This window comes from Lissotriton helveticus, chromosome 2_1, assembly GCF_964261635.1.
Source record: "Lissotriton helveticus chromosome 2_1, aLisHel1.1, whole genome shotgun sequence".
NCBI classification, from domain to species: domain Eukaryota; kingdom Metazoa; phylum Chordata; class Amphibia; order Caudata; family Salamandridae; genus Lissotriton; species Lissotriton helveticus.
Window position 1 is genome coordinate 2,020,299,326 of NC_136059.1, and position 27,168 is coordinate 2,020,326,493.

Below are 27,168 nucleotides of genomic sequence, written 5' to 3' on the forward strand. Positions count from 1 at the left end.
CAATAGAACTCTACTAATTTTAATAGGCAATATGTATCTGTAGTATCTGGGATTCTGTAATTAATGTATAAATGTCCATCTTTGATTTCTTTTTAATCTGTGACTTGTGATTTACAAGCGATTATAAAGAAAAGACGATGGAACTTGACTATTCGAAGTTATTACAGTCGAGTTCTGACTTCACAGAGTCTGCTTCCAGAGTCAGCAGCTGAGGTGAAATGCAGATCAGGTCAAAGAGCATAATTGAAGCAACTGCTTAAAGCAACAAAACGAAATGTGGCTTTTCTTCCTTCTACTCTATTTGAATAGCTTACAATGACAAGCAGAGGTAATATGTTTATTTTTTGAACTTCTTCGACAAAGAAAAGCTGGTATCTTTCTGCAAGTTTCTACACATTCTGAGATACTTCAGCTTTGTTTTAACAACTGACTTGAATAGAACTGTTTCTATTATCTGTCTGCAACAAATATCTAACAAGATATTGATTTGTTTAATTTTGCACTAGAGGTTTTATTTGTGCTATTCATGTTTGCAAACATGCTCTCTCTTTCACAGAAGTGTATTTACTACTAAGGATTCGATTACGATGACATTCAGAAAGGATCAGAATCATATTCTGGTCTTCTGATTCCGATTTTGAAGCCGTCTTTCCAACTGATTCGGAAATATTTCCAAATGACCGATTACGATGTTCTTAAAGCATTCAGACTTTCTGACTCAGTTCCGATAGCATTCAGAGGAACGGAGTTGTCGTGAGCAGACTCTTACAGGTCTACGGACCACGTTTCCAATCAAGCTTTTACGATATCAGATTCAGACAGCCTTTCCAAATCAGTTGTTCCAACTCAGATTGGCAGTCAGAATCTGACCTTGGGGGCCGTAGCAGGCCCTCTTCACCTGTAGCCTTCCAAATTGGTCCCGTGGGAGTACCCAAGGGACCCAACTTTCCAACCATGCACAGTGTGACGGCCACCAAGGGGTGCTCACCACAGGGTGCACAATTTTCCCCAACCACCCCTTTCTTCAATGAGAGCCTGGGAATTTGTTTGAAACACAGGCTCCCATTGAAGTCAATGGGTGTCCAACTGAAACACATCCATAGCATCATAATCGGTCTCTCTGACTCCCCGGATCCTATTCTGTTGGAAACGATTCTGAGACCGATTCACTCGGAATGCTTCAATAGCGGCATTGTACTCGACTCCTAAATGGCAGAAGTTTGGGGAAGCTTGGGAAACAGTTTAGAAAAGGACATGCTAACGCAAACACCCACCCACGATAGTGTAAGGCCATTTATATTCACATACTGCACTTCTAAAGCTACAACATCCCTAAACTCATCTAAACAGGTGTTCTACATTTTATCCCTGCCATAGATTAAGTCAAGCACCGCTCATGGTCTCTCACAGGAACTGCATTACATTCCCATAGAAAATAAGTAAGGCAGGGAAATTAAACAACACCCTATAAGAACTAATTTTATAACCATATAATTATTTTTAACCATTTACATTTTTAAAACAATTATCGTATTCTTTTAGTAATAATGAACTTAAAATTAAAACTTTCAATGAAAATTTTAAACTTGTACTAGAAATAATAAAAAATATTTAAATAAATTAACACATCATTTTAAACATGATTTACTGCATATTACATCAAAACATATTTTTTATTGAGGGGTATTTTTTAAATTGTTGAATACTTATTATTTATGGATTAAAATATTATATTTAGATTAATTATTTCATGGCTATTTAATTTGATATATTAGTGTACAGTATCTTTGCATTCCTTTAGTTATAGAGAAAACTAAGGGGCTGATTATGATGGCAGGTGGACTAGCTCCGCCTGCCATTGTAGGGGTGTTTGGGACCACCTGCCAGACATGCAACTGTCCCGCTACTGCAATTAGGATGCGCTTGCCATGCTGGCAGGCGCAGCCAGGGTTTTTAACATTGCAGGCGGTTCTGCTGGCTTCAGCATCGTACACGATGTTAAAAGTGCTTGCACTGCATTTCCCTGCACTACGTGGCAGTCACCACGTGGTGCCTGCCACTTGGTGCATGGAAATGCTGGGAGTACCAGTGCAGCGACACCCCCCAAACAAGAGGGGTCTGCAACGGGCCCCCAAACCCAAACCCGCCAGCCTTTCCATGGTGGCACCCCTGCCATGGTAAGCCCTTTCCTTGACCCACATCCTAATTTGGTGGACGGTGCCTGCTAGGCACCGCCACCATTTTAGGAGGCCTGCACAATCAGTGTGATTGTCTTTGGCGGTGAAGCGGCGGACAGACATTCCATCCACCGCCATCCTAATTTGGCAGTGGGTAATACGCTTGGTGATGGTGGAAGGACCGTCACCGCCAGCCCGGCGGTGGCGGTCCTTCCGCCATCAAAATGACCATAATGACATTTATATTTTACAATAAAAAGTTTTTTAATAAACTTTCATATTTTACCTACACTTAATCCTATGAGAGCTATGTTATGGTGGTGAAAATCTCCATAAATGTGTACAAAGTTACAAGTAGTGACTTTGTGCTCCTAAATCCTGTTATAGTAGGATCCACTTTGTTTATTATTTTGGAAATGTAAATAATAACTTAAAAAACTAAATACATTCAAATATCTTATTAAAAGTTGAACATCTCACTGAAATAATTTACACAAATTTAATAATATATGATAATTCGAAATAACTTTCAAATTGTTAAATCCATGATTTTAATATAATCATAGTATCTCACATCTCACCTAAAACACATAGACTGAAAAGAAAAATATTAAAATTAGTTATCCTAATGAAAATTATTTTCACAATCAAATAATAATTTACAATGTAAAAGTTCTACAAATTTAACTTTTTGATTGATTGTTATTTAAATATATATATTTTTTAAATTGTGCAAACCATTCCCACTATATGTCCCACATCTCATAATAAAATGCAATAATTTAAGACATTTTAAATAATAATCACACACTCAATAAATTCATAAAAATAAACAAATGACATGTTCAGTTAAAAATTAATATAAAAATTAGAATATTGTATTTATGCAAATGAATATATATTTATTTTTTGCTGATGTACACCCAATATAGCAATAAACCCAGTATCTTACAAAATAAAAATAAATAAGTAATTATAAAATGATACATCATGTAAACAAATAAATAATGTTGAAAATTGCTAATTTAGCATATTAAACAATAAATGGTAATTCATTCACGCTTTAAAATAATACTACATCATTAAACCATGGCGTAATTTCCTGCACAAAAAAAAGGTTGATTAGGAAAGAACTGAAAAAGTATAATAGCACTTTATTTAGTCTTCAAGAAAAACATATAACCTTCGGAGAAATGTCATTGTTTAAACAATTAGGTTTGAATGTCATTGTTTGCTCATGACAGGCAAGTCTTCAGAGGGGGTGATTGATTGCCACTCCTTTGAAAACTACAAAACAGATCCATTTGATTAAATCATTGACAAATTAGGGTGTTGGGCAGTGGCCCTAATAGAAACTGTGAAACTGCACTTTACCATCTGTACTGTTTATGGCACCAACAATGATGGCCCATCTCTCTTAATTTTTCTGTAATTGATGACAAATTAACCAGCACCTTACATATTGTGTGGAGATTGTACGCATTAGCTCGCTGGACCAGACTAAGTGCCCTGAAGCAGGAAGCCTGGGATAAGCTTAAAGAGGGCTGAAATGCAAGTGGTAGTGCAGACTTCTGAAGAGTAGTTAACCAGCCACTTTTAATGAGCGCACAGTAATAAACCTAACCGTTACTATACCTGCACAAAAAAGGGTACAGCATATTAGCTGCATATATGCAGGAGATATCGACCACATTAAAACCGCCTGCTCTGCAACAGGAAATACTGTCTATTTTGGACTGGAAGAGGTGAGGGAAAGCATAATGGAATTGTCAGTAGGGAAAGCGCTGGGCCCAGATGGGGTCCCAGATGACCCCTTTAATTCTTACATAGATCTATCGGCCCCTTTGGTTACTCAACATCTGAATGTAGCAGCTCATGGTCACATTCCCTTTTCTTGGACCCAATTGATCATAGTACCCTTTTTCAAAAAAAGGAACCGCGCTAACCCAGCGTGCTACCGTCCGATCTCTTTGATGGATGCGGAAGTAAAAGTGTTGGGTGGGGTCTTGTTGAAGAGTCTAACATATTGGACTAATGATAAAAATATCCTATCAGAAATTCACCATGGGTTCAGGTTGAGAGGAGGCACGATAGAACAGAATTTGAATTTATATCTTTTAGTCAACAAATACATGGTGGCTAAAAAATAAAGCATACATTTAGCCTTCATGGACCTCAGCACAGCCTTTGACACAATGCTAAGATCCAAGGTGTGGGCTGTGTTGAGGGACATGGGGATGGATGAGGCTATAGTGGCGTTTTTGCACAAGCTTACACACGGGCTCGAAGCGACGGTAACATTTGGTCTATTTGGAGAATGCATTAAGCACTTTCAGCTAGGGAAAGGGGTCTGCTAAGGATGTATATTAGCTCTTTTCCTTTTTATTTTATATATAAATTAATTATGTCAGTATTTAAGGGATCATTGCAAAGATGTACAGAGTATAGGACATAGAACGGTTCCCGCTCTGTTGTATGCGGATGACACCCTCCTTATTTCCCATACAGCAAATGGCCTGCACCTTTTATTGCCATTTTTGGGGAAAATTTGGGGACATCATATTCTATGACCTTGGGACCCATAGGCACTAAGACTAGAACATATGTAATAAAGGATAATACTATAGGCAAGGTAGACAGGTTCAGCTACTTAGGTATACTGATGGACGATAGATTGTCCTGGGAGCCATTAATGAAATCACATATTCAATCCTAGGCTTTTAGGCTATAGTCATATAAAGTCTATGTTACACCTCTATAATGCTAAGTGTGTCCCAACTGTAACATATGGGGCAGAAATGTAGTGATACAAACCGCCTATCTCAATACAAATGGCAGAAAATAAATATTTAAGGGAACTGTTACGAACCCCACAGAATGTCCCTGCTGAAATAGCACATGAAGAGATTTGGGCAGCTTATAAAGCTGACTATTTAAGTCTGCACCCCATACTTTTATGGTGCTCTGTATGGGCAAAAAAGAGGTGGATTTTAACAGATTAATATTAAGAGACTGTTTAAATTTGACTTATAGTGTTTGTATACCCTGTCAAATCTGGGCCTATCGCATGGTTTTAACTTGCCAGAACAAATCTCCGAATCAGATATTTTAGGGGTCAAAAAAGCATTTTAGGAATTTGCCCAAGAAGTTAGAATGCTAGACTCATGGTGTAAAATCTGCTGTACACATTATGCTATGATAAAATCTATTGATAAAATTGAATTTTATTTAGCAATGGATATGGCGGTTAGCCACAGAAGACTTTTAACATATTTTCGTTTGAACGTTTCCGAAGTTTGTAGCGGGATGGCATAAGCTACAAGAGCATCCTACATGTTCATATGTAGAGTAATATGCACTGGACACTTTACATGTTGTTTTAATTTGTCCCAAATGGGGCAATTTGCTACAAAAGTATATTTGCTTATTTCTTGTACATAGGAAGTTTAACCAAGTGGACCCACTTTCCTATATTTACAATTTCTAGATGATTTTACTGTTTGGTGGTATGTTTCGTAATTCTTAATAGCTGTGCACCATGCTTATGCTTGAGACTGAACCCGTATGGAATATATTTTGTGAAATTACATCAACTGATTTTCTTATTATACTTGTATGATTGTTTTTACTGTACTTTTATGATTGCCGATGTCAATCGAATAAAGTAAATATTGATTGATTTTGTGGAGATTGTAATTGCCTCATAGACCCCTTTACAGATGTGACTAAACCAGCAAGTTCTGACAGAATAGGTAGGGTTAGACTAACATTGGGGAATTTAATCTGGATTCTTGCCTTAACAAACGTCTGGTTTGTGCAATATATTGATAAAAATAATGAGGACTATGGGTTTACATATTGTGCACACCCCTACAGTCATGTGTTCCAGAATAGACTGCAGTTGTGGATGCTTCCTGGAAGCAGCAGAGGAGCGGGGAAAGGGGCGTGGCCGGGGGATAGGGTTTAAAAAAAAAATCACTTACCTCCCGGCCAACCAACTGACTGGCCGCCGCTGCCTCTCCCGCGTCCTCTTCATGGCTTCTTGTGTGAAAAGGAAGCACCAACGCTCCAACGCTCCCCACAGCCGATCATAGCTGCAATTCAGCTTTAGCATTGTGATTCGTCTGAACGCCATGACATTGAGCTCAGCCAGGGGCTGGAGAGGTGGGCATGTACTCCATGGAGGCTGTACTGCAGCCTGCATGGAGAACAGGGAAAGTGCACATGACTGTTTTGAGCTGCCCGAGAGGGCCAACCAAATAGTCATTGTGCAATTAGGAGGGTTGTACCACTGCTCCCCTGCTCTTCAGCCCCCCGCCCACTCACGCAAGCTGGCACAGCAGGAGGACAAAATAAAATGATTTAAAAAAAAAATTTTTTTTATTGCTTTTTATTTCCACACATCCACAAACAAATGTTACAATATTATTTGTACTCATTGTCCTGCAGTGCAACCACTCCTTTAGTCAGGAATCTCACAGCCTTTTAGCGCGTCAGTTCCATAGGTTCCACACTTATATTCTTCAGGCTATCTCTCGATAGTTCTACTCTATTGCATCTTGCAACAGAAGGACAGAGGCTTGACTTTTATTAGATATCTAGACGGAATAGTCCCCAAATGACTAAATAAAATAACAATTAACAAAATACCCCACCCCCTCCCACCCCACCCTTCTCCACCGGTGTGTCTCAGTCATCCACTGCTGATACATACTAGAGCAACCCCCTCTCAGCTACTTTATCTGTTGTAACACCAATACGGTACGCCTTAACCTGTAATTGCTATGTTACAATGGCCACATAACATGTCTGAACTGGGGGGTTTCCCATTACCCTTATACTTCGGGGTCGTCCCATTTGCGTGCTCAGGACTGGGTTGCGTCTGTTTCCACATCCTGCACTGGCAGGTTACTGAACCAAGGCCTCCCATGCCCTCGCAGTCTCCAGTGCCTTATCGTTATTAGTTTGCTATTAGTTTGTTTAGCATGCTGAAGCGGAACTGTACTTTCACTCGCCGCCCACTTAACTAGGTCTGCTCTCCACACCACTGGAGTCAAGCTATCCTGGCTGAAGACGGCTGATAGCCAGAAACCGGTCCAGGAAAGACATGGCTTGGCAGTTCGGGCTGGACTGTTCCCATGAGGCACAGGGTCAAGGCTGATTTGCATATGGCCATGTTTGAACTGGGGTGGTGTGGAGTGCAAAAAAACGAGGGATTTAGGCCCAGATCGCTGTACTGGGGTGAATGTATGACATTGTTCTGCATTCTGTCTATCAACTGTTGTTTTTGCATTTGCTCAAGGCAGTGGGGCAACACTCCTCTGCCTTAGCGGAGGAGCTGTAAAGGTTGCAGCAGCGGGTGCACTCAGTGTGAAAAAAAGGGGCTTCGATTGTGGATATTGTAATCTATGGGCTTGAACTTGACTATGCGTGCAAAAGGAAAAAGGTCCTGCTCAACCTTTAATTCTGAAAGAGGGAAAAGTTTCCTGAGAACTCCTCAGGAGCCTAATGCACTGCGCTTTTCACTCTGAAGAGTGTAAGTGATCATGATTCAAACAATGTTGATGGGTTACTCATTAGGAATCATAGTTCATCATGCATAAACAGAAATTAACAATTCAAATAAATCTTCACAGAAAGTAGTAGGTAAACAGTTGTCCAAGATTGTTTAATTCTCATGCTGGTAAAATTGTTGTGTCATCACAAAATTACGCATTTTCATAATTTTCAAGGTGTCTCCCAATGCATTTGGGGCTTGAAAGTCAGCCCTTCGTCAGGGGAATCTACAACAAGATAGTATTTACATCAATATACATTGCAGTCAATACATATGTGGCATATCATATCAAGAGAGCCAGAATTTGTGCTCGAAAGAACAACACTGTGTACTATATGGAGAACGTCCTGTGTTCATGGCTAGGAGCAACGAAGAAACGAGTGAAAAAAGAAAAGTGGAATATGAGCAACCAACTAAACGTTCTAAACCCGACACGTGTGTTAGGTGAAAGAAAAGAAGGCTGTAAGAAATCTGTTGTGAAGTGAACTGCTTATATTGATAACTAGAAATGCAGTCTCCAAACATGTGCCCAGAGAGGATTAGTTAGTGTACTTCCGAAGTGAAACGTGCCGGACCTTTAATCTAAAAGGTGAATGAGTTAAAAAGAAACGCTCTTACTAGTCCAATCGGAATATGGCTCGACCACTTTGAACGGCGCCGGGATTCGTGCTCAACTTGATAATATATTAGTGGTAAAGCTACCTTGAAGGGACAAAAAGACCAGAGGGAATCAAAATATTACAATCGTAGGGTGAGGTGAGGTGAAGACGAGGTAACTCCATTCATTGCTATCGGGAATCTTACCGAGTGAAGAACGCCAGTGCTCCCGAGTAACCAAGTGCTTCTAACGTGTGATTAGAGGCAGACCACGGAAGTGCGCAATAAAAAGGGACCATTGAGAGTAACCAGCCCTTATCACAAGAAACTGAATACCAAGAATTCAGACCTAAAAGTACGTTTATCCCACCCATGTCACACAAGACCATCGATCTGTTCGAGACCTTAGTCAAACAAGACATCTCCAAACTACCTCAATACGGTAGGTCACCTTCGAACCTCAGTTCAGGTGAGAGGTCAGCCTTACGCTCACTTCAGACCAATCCAACTCTACACATCACCAAGGCAGATAAAGGAGGTGCCCTGGTTATCATGGACAAAGCCAAGTATGTAAGCAAAGTTGAGAGCATGATAAATGACACCACTACATACTTACCTCTATCTGATGACCCGACCAATGAGTTTTTGGTCGTTTTGAATACTATTCTTACGAATGCCCTTGAAATGAAATGGATCAGTCCTAAAACCAAAGACTACTTATACACCAAGTTTCCTCGCAGACCCAAGATCTATATGGTACCCAAAATTCACAAATCTTTGACTGACCCCCCCTTGAGACCCATTGTCTCGGGATGCGGTTCTATCCATGACACATTAGGACGATATTTGGACACTTTCTTACAACCCATTGTACAATCAGGAATCACATACATACAAGACACCACTCATCTGCTCAATATCCTCAGAGAAATCACCATTCCCAAAGATAAAAAAATTTGGCTGTGCACTATCGACGTCATAGCACTCTATACCTCCATCCCACATTGTGAAGGTTTGGAGGCCATAGAATGGGCACTCTTGAGAGCAGACACTCCGCGAGCCAACCAGACATTCCTCATGGAAATCCTACATTTCTGCTTGTTTCATAGCTACTTCAGTTGGCAAGACCGTTATTTTTTGCAGTCCAATGGAACATCTATGGGCTTTTCGGGAGCCCCCAGCTACGCGAATATTTTCATGATGAAATACGAGCTAGAGAACATACTGAAAAAACCACAATGGCAATCCAATTTGCTGATTTTCAAGAGATACATAGACGACATCCTAATCGTCTGGCAAGGCACACTACAGGAGCTTGAACAGAACATAACAGAACTGAATACCATTAATCCTCGTATTCAATTCACCCACAAGATTGATGAACTACAAATTCCATTTTTAGATGTTCTGATCAAGGTCAATAATGGACAGATTACAACCTCCATCTTCACTAAACCCACAGACAGAAACAACGCTCTGCTCTACCAGAGTTTCCACCCATGGTCACTTAAAAAGCACCTCCCATACTCCCAGTTTCTCCGCATCAAACGGATTAACTCTGATCAAACCACCGGCATGCAGATGATGGACATCTCCAAAGACAGATATAAACAACGAGGCTACCCTGAAAATGTTCTCAATGAGCCAGTAACTAGAGCCTCTAAAGTAACTCGTGAGTCACTCTTAAAGAAACAAACCATTTCTCATTCCACCCAGAGGGAGGTTTTTGTATCCACGTACTCCACACAATCCAAACAAGTTAAATCCATCATTCTTAACCGATGGTCCTTGCTCCAATCCGAACCAGACTTCGGAGATATGTTTAGTACTCAGCCTCTTTTTGCATACAAAAGGGCGAACAATTTAAAAGAGATGCTAAACACCAAACCCTCCCAACCAAAAACACAACACAAGGGACTGCGTAAATGCATGAACTGTTCCAATTGCAACAACGCAATCACAGGACTGACTATGAACCATCCCAGATCTGGTAAATCCATCTCTCTCAGGTATACAGCAACTTGCAACACAAATTTTGTGGTTTATTACATAAAATGTCCCTGTGACCTACTTTATGTGGGCAAAACCGAATGAAGTGTGCGGACTAGAATCACAGAACATAAGAGCAGGATACGCACACAAAATGTCAACTCTCCACTTGCTCAACATTGGCACACACACAGGCACAACCTTGCCCAACTCAAATTTGGCATCTTGCAAGTTATCGCAGTTAACCCTGAACAAGATCGTGCGCAAATTCTTTCACAGCGTGAGACATACTGGATTTGGTATTTACAGACCCTGATCCCAACAGGATTAAATGACAAGTTCGAATTAGCATGTTTCATGTAATTTATTTGCATTTGGTAGCATCCTGTTTTACCCCACGGATTATAGCAATTCCTAACTTGTTAGATTGTGCACACCATGAGTGGCAGCGCTGATATTCGGGATACTGTCTCATAGACCTGAGTACAGACCTTGGTGCTTTGTAAATATATTTGTTCTGTTCTCACTATAAATAACATCATGTTAGAAAATTACAGGACCCGGTCTGATTTGCATCCTTAATCATTTAATACACTGTTAGTCCTGGTTTCACATGTTCCTGTACGCAGCGTTTTTGATCATTTAGGAACATCATTCCAACATGGCGAGCACACACGCAGTTCTCTTTCGATCTCTATTTCCCTTTTTATTGCGCACTTCCGTGGTCTGCCTCTAATCACACGTTAGAAGCACTTGGTTACTCGGGAGCACTGGCGTTCTTCACTCGGTAAGATTCCCGATAGCTATGAATAGAGTTACCTCGTCTTCACCTCACCTCACCCTACGATTGTAATATTGTGATTCCCTCTGGTCTTTTTGTCCCTTCAAGGTAGCTTTACCACCAATATATTATCAACTTGAGCGCGAATCCCGGCGCCGTTCAAAGTGGTCGAGCCATATTCCGATTGGACTAGTAAGAGCGTTTCTTTTTAACTCATTCACCTTTTAGATTAAAGGTCCGGCACGTTTCACTTCGGAAGTACACTAACTAATCCTCTCTGGGCACATGTTTGGAGACTGCATTTCTAGTTATCAATATAAGCAGTTCACTTCACAACAGATTTCTTACAGCCTTCTTTTCTTTCACCTAACACACGTGTCGGGTTTAGAACGTTTAGTTGGTTGCTCATATTCCACTTTTCTTTTTTCACTCGTTTCTTCGTTGCTCCTAGCCATGAACACAGGACGTTCTCCATATAGTACACAGTGTTGTTCTTTCGAGCACAAATTCTGGCTCTCCTGATATGATATGCCACATATGTATTGACTGCAATGTATATTGATGTAAATACTATCTTGTTGTAGAATCCCCTGACGAAGGGCTGACTTTCAAGCCCGAAATGCATTGGGAGACACCTTGAAAAGTATGAAAATGCGTAATTTTGTGATGACACAACAATTGTACCAGCATGAGAATTAAACAATCTTGGACAACTGTTTACCTACTACTTTCTGTGAAGATTTATTTGAATTGTTAATTTCTGTTTATGCATGATGAACTATGATTCCTAACGATTAACCCATCAACATTGTATAAATCATGATCACTTACACTCTTCAGAGTGAATAGCGCAGTGCATTAGGCTCCTGAGGAGTTCTCAGGAAACTTTTCCCTCTTTCAGAATTAAAGGTTGAGCAGGACCTTTTTCCTTTTGCACGCATAGTCAAGTTCAAGCCCATAGATTACAATATCCACAATCGAAGCCCCTTTTTTTCACACTGAGTGCACCCGCTGCTGCAACCTTTACAGCTCCTCCGCTAAGGCAGAGGAGTGTTGCCCCACTGCCTTGAGCAAATGCAAAAACAACAGTTGATAGACAGAATGCAGAACAATGTCATACATTCACCCCAGTACAGCGATCTGGGCCTAAATCCATCGTTTTTTTGCACTCCACACCACCCCAGTTCAAACATGGCCATATGCAAATCAGCCTTGACCCTGTGCCTCATGGGAACAGTCCAGCCCGAACTGCCAAGCCATGTCTTTCCTGGACCGGTTTCTGGCTATCAGCCGCCTTCTGCCAGGATAGCTTGACTCCAGTGGTGTGGAGAGCAGACCTAGTTAAGTGGGCGGCGAGTGAAAGTACAGTTCCGCTTCAGCATGCTAAACAAACTAATAGCAAACTAATAACGATAAGGCACTGGAGACTGCGAGGGCATGGGAGGCCTTGGTTCAGTAACCTGCCAGTGCAGGATGTGGAAACAGACGCAACCCAGTCCTGAGCACGCAAATGGGACGACCCCGAAGTATAAGGGTAATGGGAAACCCCCCAGTTCAGACATGTTATGTGGCCATTGTAACATAGCAATTACAGGTTAAGGCGTACCGTATTGGTTTGTTTCTTTAAGAGTGACTCACGAGTTACTTTAGAGGCTCTAGTTACTGGCTCATTGAGAACATTTTCAGGGTAGCCTCGTTGTTTATATCTGTCTTTGGAGATGTCCATCATCTGCATGCCGGTGGTTTGATCAGAGTTAATCCATTTGATGCGGAGAAACTGGGAGTATGGGAGGTGCTTTTTAAGTGACCATGGGTGGAAACTCTGGTAAAGCAGAGCGTTGTTTCTGTCTGTGGCTTTAGTGAAGATGGAGGTTGTAATCTGTCCATTATTGACCTTGATCAGAACATCTAAAAATGGAATTTGTAGTTCATCAATCTTGTGGGTGAATTGAATACGAGGATTAATGGTATTCAGTTCTGTTATGTTCTGTTCAAGCTCCTGTAGTGTGCCTTGCCAGACGATTAGGATGTCGTCTATGTATCTCTTGAAAATCAGCAAATTGGATTGCCATTGTGGTTTTTTCAGTATGTTCTCTAGCTCGTATTTCATCATGAAAATATTCGCGTAGCTGGGGGCTCCCAAAAAGCCCATAGATGTTCCGTTGGACTGCAAAAAATAACGGTCTTGCCAACTGAAGTAGCTATGAAACAAGCAGAAATGTAGGATTTCCATGAGGAATGTCTGGTTGGCTCGCGGAGTGTCTGCTCTCAAGAGTGCCCATTCTATGGCCTCCAAACCTTCACAATGTGGGATGGAGGTATAGAGTGCTATGACGTCGATAATGCACAGCCAAATTTGTTTATCTTTGGGAATGGTGATTTCTCTGAGGATATTGAGCAGATGAGTGGTGTCTTGTATGTATGTGATTCCTGATTGTACAATGGGTTGTAAGAAAGTGTCCAAATATCGGCCTAATGTGTCATGGATAGAACCGCATCCCGAGACAATGGGTCTCAAGGGGGGGTCAGTCAAAGATTTGTGAATTTTGGGTACCATATAGATCTTGGGTCTGCGAGGAAACTTGGTGTATAAGTAGTCTTTGGTTTTAGGACTGATCCATTTCATTTCAAGGGCATTCGTAAGAATAGTATTCAAAACGACCAAAAACTCATTGGTCGGGTCATCAGATAGAGGTAAGTATGTAGTGGTGTCATTTATCATGCTCTCAACTTTGCTTACATACTTGGCTTTGTCCATGATAACCAGGGCACCTCCTTTATCTGCCTTGGTGATGTGTAGAGTTGGATTGGTCTGAAGTGAGCGTAAGGCTGACCTCTCACCTGAACTGAGGTTCGAAGGTGACCTACCGTATTGAGGTAGTTTGGAGATGTCTTGTTTGACTAAGGTCTCGAACAGATCGATGGTCTTGTGTGACATGGGTGGGATAAACGTACTTTTAGGTCTGAATTCTTGGTATTCAGTTTCTTGTGATCAGGGCTGGTTACTCTCAATGGTCCCTTTTTATTGCGCACTTCCGTGGTCTGCCTCTAATCACACGTTAGAAGCACTTGGTTACTCGGGAGCGCTGGCGTTCTTCACTCGGTAAGATTCCCGATAGCAATGAATAGAGTTACTTCGTCTTCACCTCACCTCACCCTACGATTGTAATATTTTGATTCCCTCTGGTCTTTTTGTCCCTTCAAGGTAGCTTTACCACTAATATATTATCAACTTGAGCGCGAATCCCGGCGCCGTTCAAAGTGGTCGAGCCATATTCCGATTGGACTAGTAAGAGCGTTTCTTTTTAACTCATTCACCTTTTAGATTAAAGGTCCGGCACGTTTCACTTCGTAAGTACACTAACTAATCCTCTCTGGGCACATGTTTGGAGACTGCATTTCTAGTTATCAATATAAGCAGTTCACTTCACAACAGATTTCTTACAGCCTTCTTTTCTTTCACCTAACACACGTGTCGGGTTTAGAACGTTTAGTTGGTTGCTCATATTCCACTTTTCTTTTTTCACTCGTTTCTTCGTTGCTCCTAGCCATGAACACAGGACGTTCTCCATATAGTACACAGTGTTGTTCTTTCGAGCACAAATTCTGGCTCTCTTGATATGATATGCCACATATGTATTGACTGCAATGTATATTGATGTAAATACTATCTTGTTGTAGATTCCCCTGACGAAGGGCTGACTTTCAAGCCCGAAATGCATTGGGAGACACCTTGAAAATTATGAAAATGCGTAATTTTGTGATGACACAACAATTTTACCAGCATGGGAATTAAACAATCTTGGACAACTGTTTACCTACTACTTTCTGTGAAGATGTATTTGAATTGTTAATTTCTGTTTATGCATGATGAACTATGATTCCTAACGAGTAACCCATCAACATTGTATAAATCATGATCACTTACACTCTTCAGAGTGAATAGCGCAGTGCATTAGGCTCCTGAGGAGTTCTCAGGAAACTTTTCCCTCTTAGCGGAGGAGCTGCCACTGATAGACTATTTTTATTTCCCTTTAAAGAGCTTCTGAAGAGACGTAGGATACAGAAGAGGGGGAGGTTACACTTGGACCATAGTTCACTGATATATTTTATACCAACCAACTCAGTCAAGGGGTATAATAGATGGAGCTTTCGCTGAACATTTTAGACAGTATCTTACACAACAAATAGAAGAATGTACATGTATCAACAAACACTACTTCTGATGTAATAGTTGAACTCCATGAAATGAGTTATGTGAGGATCCATTACTAGCTACATAATAAGTAAAATAGGGAAGACTACTATGAAAGACTACAAATTGCTGTTAAAATAACCCTGTTAGAGGAGAACCATATTTGCACTGTTTGGACTTGTTCAATAGTAAGGCCATTTACTCGGATACACTCTAGGCTAAAGTGCAAACCATTAGAATTTTCTCTGCGGAAAATGTGCAGATTCATTTTCAGTATAGTAGTACCCTGTTAGAGGAGAGACATGTATGCACTATTAAGAATTGTTTAACAGTAGGGCCATTTACTTAGATGTACTTTAGGCTACAGTGCAAACCATTAGACTTTTCGCCGATGAAAATGTGCAGCTCTATTTTCAGTACTGTAGTTCTTTGTATGAATCTAGTGAGGCTGTTAGGCTCATACTGGGCATTAGGACTATGGCTCAATAAGCCAGGACCAGCATTAAACAATTTGTGACGATAATGAGGTCTTGTTACAGAGACCATTTTAATACTTTACCTTTAAGGAAATATTATCAGAAACTTTACATGCAAGATCCAAATGTGTCCTTAGAAATAGGGAAACAACTGTAGAGGTGGGATGCACACCTTACATCATCTAGCGATTTGTCAACTTCTTCCTTGAATGTGTGCACATTGGTTAGATGCCTTGCCCAAATGGCACCTGTAATTGATAACTACATAGTTGGTCGGGTGTGCTCTCACCCCGATGCCAATAGCACAGCGTGTAATGCTCCTGTGTAGCATTTATTCCAATTTTGACTCCATTTTAAACCATTTTAGTCACGTAGTTCATCCTCTGTTTTCATTCCACTTATATTCACCTCCACATCCGGGCTGTTGGGCCATTTTATCAAACTTCTAATGTTCAAACTGTGCCCATCCGGACCTCTTGGTTAAACATGACAAACTCACATATTCGTCCAACGCAGTGTTTATTAAGAACCCAATGCATTGCGGGCTGCAAGGCATGGTTCCTATGGACTTTGCACAAGATTTACTTTTTAAGAACAGTGAATTGCATTGAACCCTAATCAGCATACAGTGGAAACATGTTTAAGTGTAACAATTAAGCATGACATACAGAATGCTGTTGACCTTCAATTGTATTATGATTGGAATGGATCATGTGTGTTTTGGACTGCTGAGAAGAATTTCCAAACGCTTCGCTGGAAGGTTGTTACATAATCTGATACTTTATATATGAAAAATATCATGTCAGTAGGGTACCTGGGCTCCAAGCAAGATACACTGAATTTTGTTTTCTCATTGATGACAGTGAGAATACTGGCATTATCCCAGCGTGACAGAAGGTGCTAAAAAGGCATTCTGTTAGCCAATCTTGTTCAATAGCACTGCCATTACCTTACCTGAGAATTTGAATTTTCTGACACTTCTGGTTCCTGTGCATTCCGTGATGACAAGGATATTTGGAACGAAGACCTAATTGTTATTCCAATAGGGGCATGAGGAGAGTGCATTGGATTAAGAACAGGGAGCTTGCTGGTCTCCAAAACTGTGAGTATAGTGGATAGGTTGTTGAAGGGGTAACTTCAGGGAAACAATTAAATAGATAAACAAATGGCTTGTGTGAAGTTAATCCAACTTATGTAACTCAAATAATAAACATATGAAAATCAAACAAATGCAAAACTGTGTACTTATAGAGGTGTACTCTGGGAAGGGCAACATCACATCAATAAAATGTATTAGAATAACCTGTTTACATCAGTGATGTCATAAATGATGTCAAAGACCAGCTCATGAGTGACAATTCATATGTGATGTCATATACAGTGCATGGCGGGGGCACAAGTTATAATTAGCCTTGCTAACTATAACTATTTAATCTCTGTTTTTTTTTGTTCAAAATGTTAATGTTGTCAATGACAAATCCACCAACTATAACCTTACTTTAACTGTTGTTTTTTTCATTTAATTTCTAAGCTTATTTTTAAACAAATAGAGATCTTTGTATCACAGCCAACTAGAAAGTTACTTTAACCTTTGGTATTTCAGTGAATTTCTATGTTTTCTTTTAATGTATATTAATTAGTGTGCATTGTAGGGCGTGGGTGGGACTAGACTCTCCTTTCAGAACTCTCCCAGATGATGGGTGTGTATAATAGGGCATTGGGGGACTAGCTTCGTCTTTCAGACCTCTCTCTCAGATGACAGGTGTGCATAGTAGGGTGTGTGGAGGGGCTGGCCTCTCTGCTGAGACCTCTCTCTGCAAGGATGGGTGTGTGTAGTAGAGTGGGGGGTGGGACTGGGCTCTCCTTTCAGGACCCTCTATCAGATGATAAGTGTGCATAGTTTGGTATGGGGGAGGACTGGCCTCCCCTTTCATACCTCTATCTGAGTAGGGTGTGGGAAGAGCCTTAGCTCTACACACAACTTTTCCCACACCAATGGACATAAATAGTGGACTCTTATAAACACCATCTCCAAGAAGACTCCTTCCTAGAGTAATAAGTGAGCATACTAGAGTGTATTGAAACATAACCTACTCCTTCCTACTTTTCATGATCCTGTGAGAGTTTCGTAGGATTATACCATTTAATAAAAAATGAATGAACCTTCTACTCATCGCAGTACTTATCTGTTACACACTTCTTTTCAAAAACAAGGACTGCAATATGCAACAGTTTCCACTATCTGTTAGAATAAGTTAAATGATGTGGAAATGAATCGCTACATGTTTGAAATGTTGACACTACACCATAGTGCTTAAAGTGGACTATTCCCCCAAACTGAGGAAAACTGTAAAATAGAGATCTGACTCCCAAGTGAGCATGTTCAAATAGGGATAGTGGGTGTGGAACAAGTGACTACATTCACCTATAGACTTAAAAATCATGTAGGGCTCCATACAATGAACCTTGCTACAATTCTCCTCACTTTATTTTGAGTCAGAAGAACCACTGGGTTTCTGACCACAGCATTCATCTGGCTGAAATCCCTATGACCTAGAGACCCATCCATCAAATGGCCACCAGGTCAACCCATCAGAAGACCTACTCTATTTAAGTTGGTACCTGTAATGCAAGTTTTTCTTCCCATGGATGCCTTGCAGGACATGAAGTTACATGACAGGAAAGATCATTGCCAGCCACTATTTGCAGGGCATATTTTCCCAGAGCATCATGGCCATTAATTATTTGTTTCTCAGAAATAGACTGCAGAGTTTATTTTCCAAAAGGCACACATATTTCACAGTGGGCTGCCATAACATGGCAGCCCACAAGGCATTACATTTCGTACAAAAATAACCAGAAGGCATAACAGAGAGCTTAAAATATGATCTTCAGCAAGGCAGGTAGAGCCAGGCTCTACGCATCCATGGCAGGATGGCATACCTCCTTCCAATATCCTAAATCCATCCCATTGGTCAGCATTCTGGAGTAAAGCCATCAGAGTGTGGATGGGCTGAGCTATAATGCGCATTTGTCCATTGTGAGTCCATGGGTTTTAATGGACTGGATCGATCATCATGTTAAAGTTGGGCAAAGTTAGAAAGGTTTCAAACATTGCAATATTGCACTAAATGCTCATTGTAGAACATGAGAAGTAATATGTGTGATCAATTTTCAGCAGAGATATTAATATGCACTTTTCCAGTTTCTGGTTTAAGTAAGACCATGTTAACTCTTGTTTATTTGGTAGATAAGTGAGATAAAGAGCACCTTCTCTAGTTGCTCCAGAGGCATGAGAAGGTGTTTTTATTTTTTAGAGTTCATATGGGTGTAATTATTGAACAATTTGCTTCTCCAGCCTGCTTCTACAGTCTGTAAGGAATAGCAGCATTAATTCTATCGGAATAGAGTAGTCACCATGGGTCATATGAACAGGAAATATAGTGACAAGACTGGGGTATACAAAATTCACATAATTTGCTTTCGCGTAATTACGTACAATTTTGGTGAAATTACTTGTGAATACATGAAATACAGATCCATAATTTATTGCTATGTTGTAGTGTGAAATACGTCCTCATGTCAAACCGAACACAAGAGAATAATCTTTTACATTTTTTAGCACATATGGTACGGTTTACTGCAATTTTGTACCCCTGAATGGCATGAAAATTCACAAAGTGGTATAATGGCATAATTACTGGAATTTTACTTAACAAGCATAAGGCAAAATTCCCCAAAACACTTGATTTATGCCAACACAGTGTAAATTTCGGCCAGCCTAGCAAACAGACCAGATTATATTGCTTCCCACAAGGTACGAAAAGTAAAGTTAGGCATACGTGAATAAAATATAGAGGAGTTTCAAACAGCAGAGAGATTACATGGGCAAATTCACATAAATTAGATCCAATTGATTTTAGCAAAACCTTCATAAGGAAATGAAACCTCAATCAGATATAATACAATAAAATCATGTCAAATGCAAGCCCTGCAATTTAAACGATTAAGGAGTGTCACCCATAATTGCTTCCATATTTGCGGAGGGAAAAATTGAGTTGCCAAACTTGATTTTATTGTAAATTATTTTATTCAATTTTATTCCAGTGTATGAAATGCTGTGAGCTCGACTTGAGGCGTTTAATGATGTAGTCCCACTCATGTGCTTTAAGGTTAAGCTACACAACTTTTAATCCCTTATTACCATTAGTGCTGATAGCTTTTTCATCAAATCTGATTGATCGCTGGAATGAACGTCTTTCTACCTGACTTTTAATGGGCAACATTTAGTATCAATACTTTCTATATTGGTCAATCTTTGTACTTTTGAGGCCTGTACCAAAAGGCATCAAGGTCTCATGCCAATTGCTACATTAGTAATCATTTATAAATCAAGACTCTAGATCAGTTAGGCAGCAGATTTAGATCCCAGTGAAGATGCCTATATTGTCCATTTAAAAAAATTAGATTTGATTTATTCTTAAAGTAAACTTTGACAAAAGAAAATTTACTATGGATAGATCTGACACTGATATAGATAAATAAATCAATTAAGCACTTTGATCAAACCTAACAAAACATAGAAAATATAACTACACTTTGTTAATGTCAGGTATGTTTACCATCCAGCTGGCAGGATGGGTTTAGTGACCTAAAATAGCCAAAATGTGATCTGCCGAGGTGATGAGTTTGAATTCTGGCAAAGCAGACTTAACCTTCAATCCTTTCAGTCAAGAAATATTAAACTGATTACTATAAGTTTGACAAGAATGGCATATTGTTTACAGCACTTTGAAAGGACAGGTGTGTGCTATGTAGCACTATATAAAATATTGGTTAACATTAGTTAACCTGAAACAGAGTCCGTGAATCAGATTTACTAACTTCCATAACAGCAGTCAAAGTTGCTAATATTCGTTGCATCAAAGGGAGAGAATAAACATCACCAAGATATAGCACTGTTTTTCTCTCCTCTACCACTGTTGCACTTTAGGCAGGCATGCACTAACCCATCACTGTTAGACATCCTTGGTATGGTTTTCCCCCGACTTTTTGCCTTCAATCCTGCTTTTGCTGACTTCGTTTTTGCCAGCCTTAGTACTCTCTGCACTTTACCACTACTATCTAGTACTTAAGTTCTCGTTCTCTCTCCCTACAACACGATAACATTAACTTTCACCCAATTGGCACATTTAATTTACTTGTAGGTCCCTAGTACAGTGGTAATCCATGTACCCCGGGCCTATAAATTAAATGCTACTAATGATCCTGCAGACCTCATTGTGCCACCCTCATAAGTAGCCCTTTAAACAAGTCTATGGCCTCCCATTGCAGCCTGCATGTGCAGGTTTAAACTTCCATTTTGACCTGGCAAAATAAATCTTTTGCTGGGCCGAAACCTTACTTTTTTAATAAATATAAGTCACGCAGAGTAGGCCCTAAATAGCCCATAGGGCAAGGCGCAATGTATTTAAAACGTTGGGCATGCACTTTAAACGTTTAAACGTTTACATGTCATAGCAGTGAAAAACTTGTAGATTCATTTTGCACTTCTGCAAGGCCTGCCTCTTCATAGGACAGCATTGGGTTACATTTTTACATTTATTAAGGGATAACTTTTGATTGAGAGCAGGTAGAAATTTCAAGTTTAATGTCGAACAAATTATTACACTTTACTCTATTTTTCTAATTTGGTGTGGGACAACCATTATTTCTACTGACCATTAATTTAACAGATCTTTACTCTGAAATGGCACTGGTATGCACATTAGCCAGAAATTGAGTAGAAATAGTAAAGTAGAAAAGGCCAAGTAAGGGCCTACGTATTGAACATATTGAGAACATTGGGCCCAAAAAAAATTAATTCAAGAATCTGGTGATCAAACGTCTCATATATATTCCTAAGAGGTAGTTCCCACTTGGCTCAGAAAGAAAGAGTTTGAAAAGTAGTAGACAAGTGTTTTACAATGATTTGGAAGCAACCAAAAAGGTTTCTTCATATGTTAACATCAAGGCCAATTTTCCTGACATCCAGGGATTTTTCACCCTGTGTATAAGGGACATTTTGACATTTTTCTCTGGACCATCATGCCTTGCATGGTGGGGTTCAAAAAGGAAAAATTTGTGAAACTCATCCTATCTTATGCTGGACAGATATTGGGTGGGATTCCTATGCTGGATCAAAGCTTTCCAATAGCACTGCCTGCTGAGGCTCCATTATTAGAAACCATAATGTTCTCTTGACTTTAAATAAGACAAGAATCGGAAGGCGTAAAGGGCCAGGAGCACCATCAATTTATGGCTGTGATCCCATCCTTATAAACTGATTATATTACTGATAGATGAATACTACAAAGTTTAAGCTTAGTTAATACATGAGTCAGCTGAAGCAATCAGTGCCTCAAACATTGAAATTGCATGATTAAGGCAATATTAAAACATACTAGCTACTTCAGTAAATTGTGACACAATAAAAACTTTAGAAAAATTAATAAAACTGTTGGAATGAAAATTGGTACTCTTTGTTTGCAATAAGTAACATTCATTATAACTAGCGATGAGGGAGAATACAAGGTGGATTGTTAAGATATAGTGTTAGAGGGATCACAGATGAAGCAGTTGAAACATTTGGTTGGAGAGATGAATGCAGGCGCATTGTGTAGGACGGTTTAAATCTAAGCTTAAACCCCTGACCTACATTTCTTCACACCATGATGCAAATGAAATGCATATTTAAGTTGTAGTCCGAAAGACTGTACCTAAAAACCATGTTCCATCTGGAGCAACGTGTGCTCACTGATGAAGACGAGTGAGTGCTTCCACTCACTAACAACAGACTATCGGGAAGCCCTGAAGTATAAGGCCTCCATATATATTTTTTTTGTCCTGACGAAGGCATTAGACCCGTAGGTGTTTTTCCAGGCCAAAACATGGCGACTTAACCACTAGGTGTCGTGGACCAGTGACTCATCCACTGAACACTGCTTTGTTTTTAGACTTATCCCTATCCTACTCTTTTCCCCCAATAAAGATTCACCTAAAGGATAGGAGATAATTTTAATCCACTCACCACTGTCAACATACAGACAGTCTTCCTCCTTGTGGGGGTTTTGATGTCAAGTGACAAGACCCGATGATGCACATTAAGTGGAGATTACTTACACCATAGTCTGTGAACGTGTGGTTGAGGGTCTCTGAGACAAAAAGTTCTGAGACTGGTATTTGGCCTATGTAGTTCATCCCCCCCCTTTCTGATAGATAAGCAGTAGAGACAATGACATGGAGTAGTCAGCATCTGCACAACCATCCATATTAGATTTCATATTCTGACCCTAAATCTTAGTGCCCCTCTTGCTTACTTCTTAAACTTCTTATTGAGGCAAATTGGTAGTATAAAGTTGATGATGCCACAGCCCACCATAGACGAGGCGGTGTAGCGCTGAGGGGGTGTAGCGCCGAGGAGGGTGTAGCGCCGAGTGGGGTGTAGCGCCGAGGTGGGTGTGTAGTGCCGAGGTGGGTGTGTAGCGCCGAGGTGGGGGTGTAGCGCCGAGGTGGGTGTGTAGCGCCAAGGTGGGTGTAGCGCTGAGAGCGGTAGTGCTGAGGAGGCCACTGCTGGTGCCCTCAGTGGATGGCTTCAGGCAGGAAGCTGCTGCCTCCTTGTGCTTGCAGGCCGCTCCGGCTCGCCCTGCCTGGGCCTTGGCACCTCTGTTTATTTTATTTATTTATTTTATACACTTATATAGCGCGGCTGTCACTCCAGGGAGTATCTTGGCGCTTATAGCCCGTAGCCTAGATGACAGGCCGGAAAAAATCAGCTCGCAACATCCATCTTGTCCATGCTGAAACACTCTGGCTAAACCAGTGTCATACAGACCGTATCTGAGAGGTTAAAAATCCAAGTTTTCAGAGCCTTGCGGAAGTCTTTCTCAATGGAGATCAGACGCAAATTGGGTGGGAGTTTATTCCAGGCCTTAGCACCCAAGGTAGCGAGGGATTTACCTCCTCTTGTTGAAAGTCTGAATTTGGGTATCTGTAATAGGTTCATATTAGCTGATCTGAGGGAACGTGTGGGTGCATACAGTTTGAACCAAGGGAGAAAGTATTTGGGTCCTTGTCGATGGTAGGCTCTGAAGGTAATCACGAGGATTTTGAACAGTATGCGTTTGTGGATGGGTAGCCAGTGTAGGGCCTTGAGAGCGGCCGAGGCCGATGACCTCCTCGGCCATTTCAGGACCAGACGGGCCGCGGCATTTTGGACAACCTGCAGCCTATGCAGGACAGATCGATTTAGTCCTGCATATAGGCTATTGCAGTAGTCCAAACGAGATGTTACAAGTGCCACTGTCACCGTCTTCCTGGCAGTCAGAGGCAGAAAGTCAAAAAACTTTCTAAGTCCTCTGATGGTGTTAAAGCAAGACCCAGCCACTGCCCCTGCCTGCTGTTTAAAAGATAGGGCACTGTCAAACCTGATCCCTAGGTTTCGGGCCGTAGCAATGGTATCTGGGGGGACTCCACATCCAGTGGCCACCAGAGACTGGGGGAAAAGGGGTTTTGGGGGCCGAAAGGAATAATTTCGGTCTTCCCGGTGTTACATTTGAGATGGTTCTCACGCATCCAAATAAAGGTGGCAGTGAGGCAGTCTTTTAGATTTTCCTCTGCCTTTCCGTTTTCCCCGTCTAGTACCAAGATGAGCTGAGTATCGTCAGCGTAAGAAATGGTACTGATGTTAAAGGACGAGATCAGCTCAATCAAGGGGGTCATGTACAGGTTAAACAGTACCGGGCTCAGAGTGGAGCCCTGGGGCACTCCTGTTTGTATACTTTTTTCCTCTGAGCGGTGTTCTCCCAACACCGTGACCTGTCTACGGTGATCAAGGAAGTTCTTCAACCAATCCAGCACAGTGCCTGCTATCCCTGCTACCACCAGACGACTGATCAGTATTGAGTGGGACACCGTATCGAAGGCCGCCGATAGATGAAGCAAGACAAGGACGGCCTTCTTCCCTTGATCCATGGCGGCCTTCAATGTCTCCACGGTGTACAAGAGGGCAGACTCAGTGGAGTGTGAGGCCCGAAACCCAGATTGATTAGGGTGCAGGATATCCTCATCCTCCAGGAATTTAGTCAGCTGTTTGTTCACCACTGATTCAGTCATTTTAGAAAGCAGCGGCAGCAAGGAGATAGGGCGGAGGTTGGAGAGTGTGGTGGGATCAGGCAATGATTTTTTTTGCAGTGGCTTTACTGCCGCCAGCTTCCATTCCAATGGAATCATGGCAGAGGACAGGGATGAGTTTATAATACTATTTATGGTAGGGTTAACCGTATCTACCAGGGCATGTATCAGCATGGGGGGACAGGGATCAAAGGGGGAACCTGATTTAGTTGACAAAATCAGTTGACGTGAGACTTCTAAGCTAATAGGTAGAAAATCCCGGAGTTGTGTTGGGAAGGGAGGGCCCTTCTGTCTGCGCCCATGTTCAGGTGTTCCCGTTCTCAGTCATGGTTCATGGTTTTACAGAGAGCGGAGGCTGCCGGGCCGGTTTGCGGGCCCTGACACGCGGTGGCTCGGACTCGGCTGGTGGAGGGTGTAGGCCCACCACGTGTTAGCAGGCTTTCTCGGTCGAAAGTGTGGGGTTGAGGGAGGCTCCATGGTACTTGGTGGGTTTAAAGCGTGGTCCCGAAGGCGGAAAAACTGACCACAGCACCAGGGGGAAAGGCAAACCTATGAATGACCACTCAGCCAGGCTGTCACTTTTAACACCCCTCCCCCCCCCCAAGCAAAGTGCCCAAACCCGGTGCATTCCGTCCTTGGAATGCACCAATTGTCCAAAAAACTCAGGGTGGGCAGAAGTCATGAACTACGCTCATCTACTCCTAATCCCCACCCCCCTCCCCTCATGTGAGAAAACAACCTGAATCTCCTTCCGACACCCGAGTAAATAAGGCTCAAACTGTGAGTAGCCTAGCCTCGTTAAGAGTTGTAACGAGGGTTCCGGTTAACTAAAAATATGCTTTTGTAATGGCTGGGGTTGGTGTATGAAGCTTAGTTTTGTGTGTTCATAGGCAGGGTCATCGCTGCAATGCTTTATTGTTTTGTGAAGTACGTGTATGCCATATCTGTAGGTACAGAATATTGTGTGCTGAATATCGGGCCAAATTTATCGACCGGATCAAGCAAGTATAGAATTTCCATCCTTAACTGCACACATATGTATCTTGACCACATTTATATCTTCAAGGTGTGTAGACATGGAGTTTAGAATAGTAAATGTATACTTTCCTATATGCACTCACCTCCTCAATTTTCAGTATACTGTTATCCGGACCACAGTCTATGCCACATGTGAAGGTATAGCTCATCCTAAGCATTTAGCTAATAAAAGCTGCATAACGCTGACCACAGGGACTCTAATCGTTATTGACAACTCAGTTACATTTCTTTGACTCGTTTACTGGGACGTGATTAATATACGTGATTCAGATATTATTTCTGACTTATCTTTTGGTTTGGAACATAGAACTCTGTCTTACTCTGGATCATTGGTTGTAACCACTCAAGCGGGTACTTCTGGCAGATGTTGATATATACAACTTTTTTTGGTTTAGGTTTATGGTTTATTTACATGGCTCGTTGGTTTCCTGCATGTCACTGGTTGGAAAAGGGTCGGTGTACAAGACAGTGTTGGATTTTTTGGGTTTAGTGGCAGGGCTGTGGTTGGTATTATACATGGCTTTTGGGTTTCGTGGTTCACTGGCTTGCAGTTAATGCTAGAATTTCAATTATGTTGGTTCCCAGTAGGGTTTAAGCTTGCGGGTATTCATCCAATATTAGTAAAAGCTGTGCTGCACTATCTAACAACAGTGCAGAGAAAAGGAAAGTCAGGATTTAAATAATGTGTGAAGACAAACACTGTGTTTGATCGAAGTGTGGGTTGTGTCTGGCTCTGTGTGTGTCTGGCTCTGTGTGTGTCTGGCTCTGTGTGTCTGGCTCTGTGTGTGTTTAGCTCTGTGTGTCTGGCTCTGTGTGTGGGTGGCTCTGTGTGTGGGTGGCTGTGTGTGGGTGGCTGTGTGTGGGTGGCTGTGGGTGTGTGTGGGTGGCTGTGTGTGGGTGGCTGTGTGTGGGTGTGTGTGGGTGTGTGTGGGTGGCTTTGTGTGTGTGGGTGGCTTTGTGTGTGTGGGTGGCTCTGTGTGGGTGCAAATGCAATAGGTCTCGCATTTGCGAGCGAATAAGCTATTGGCATTGTAAATGACAATGCAGTTTATTTATGTTTTAAAAACAAAAACATAAATAAAGATAATGTCATGAGCAATGCGAATAGCTCTAACTTTAAGAATGCCGAGACCATTGCATTGTAAATGCTTGTTTATCATATTGACTGAACTACTATTCCTGAGAAA

The 27,168-nt window shown here is 41.3% G+C and overlaps 1 protein-coding gene across 5 annotated transcripts in view; it reads left to right on the plus strand.

Moving 5' to 3' along the window:
• GRIA2 (glutamate ionotropic receptor AMPA type subunit 2) overlaps positions 1 to 27,168 on the plus strand; it is a 512,702-nt gene that overhangs the window by 111,138 nt on the left and 374,396 nt on the right. The window lies entirely within an intron of this gene.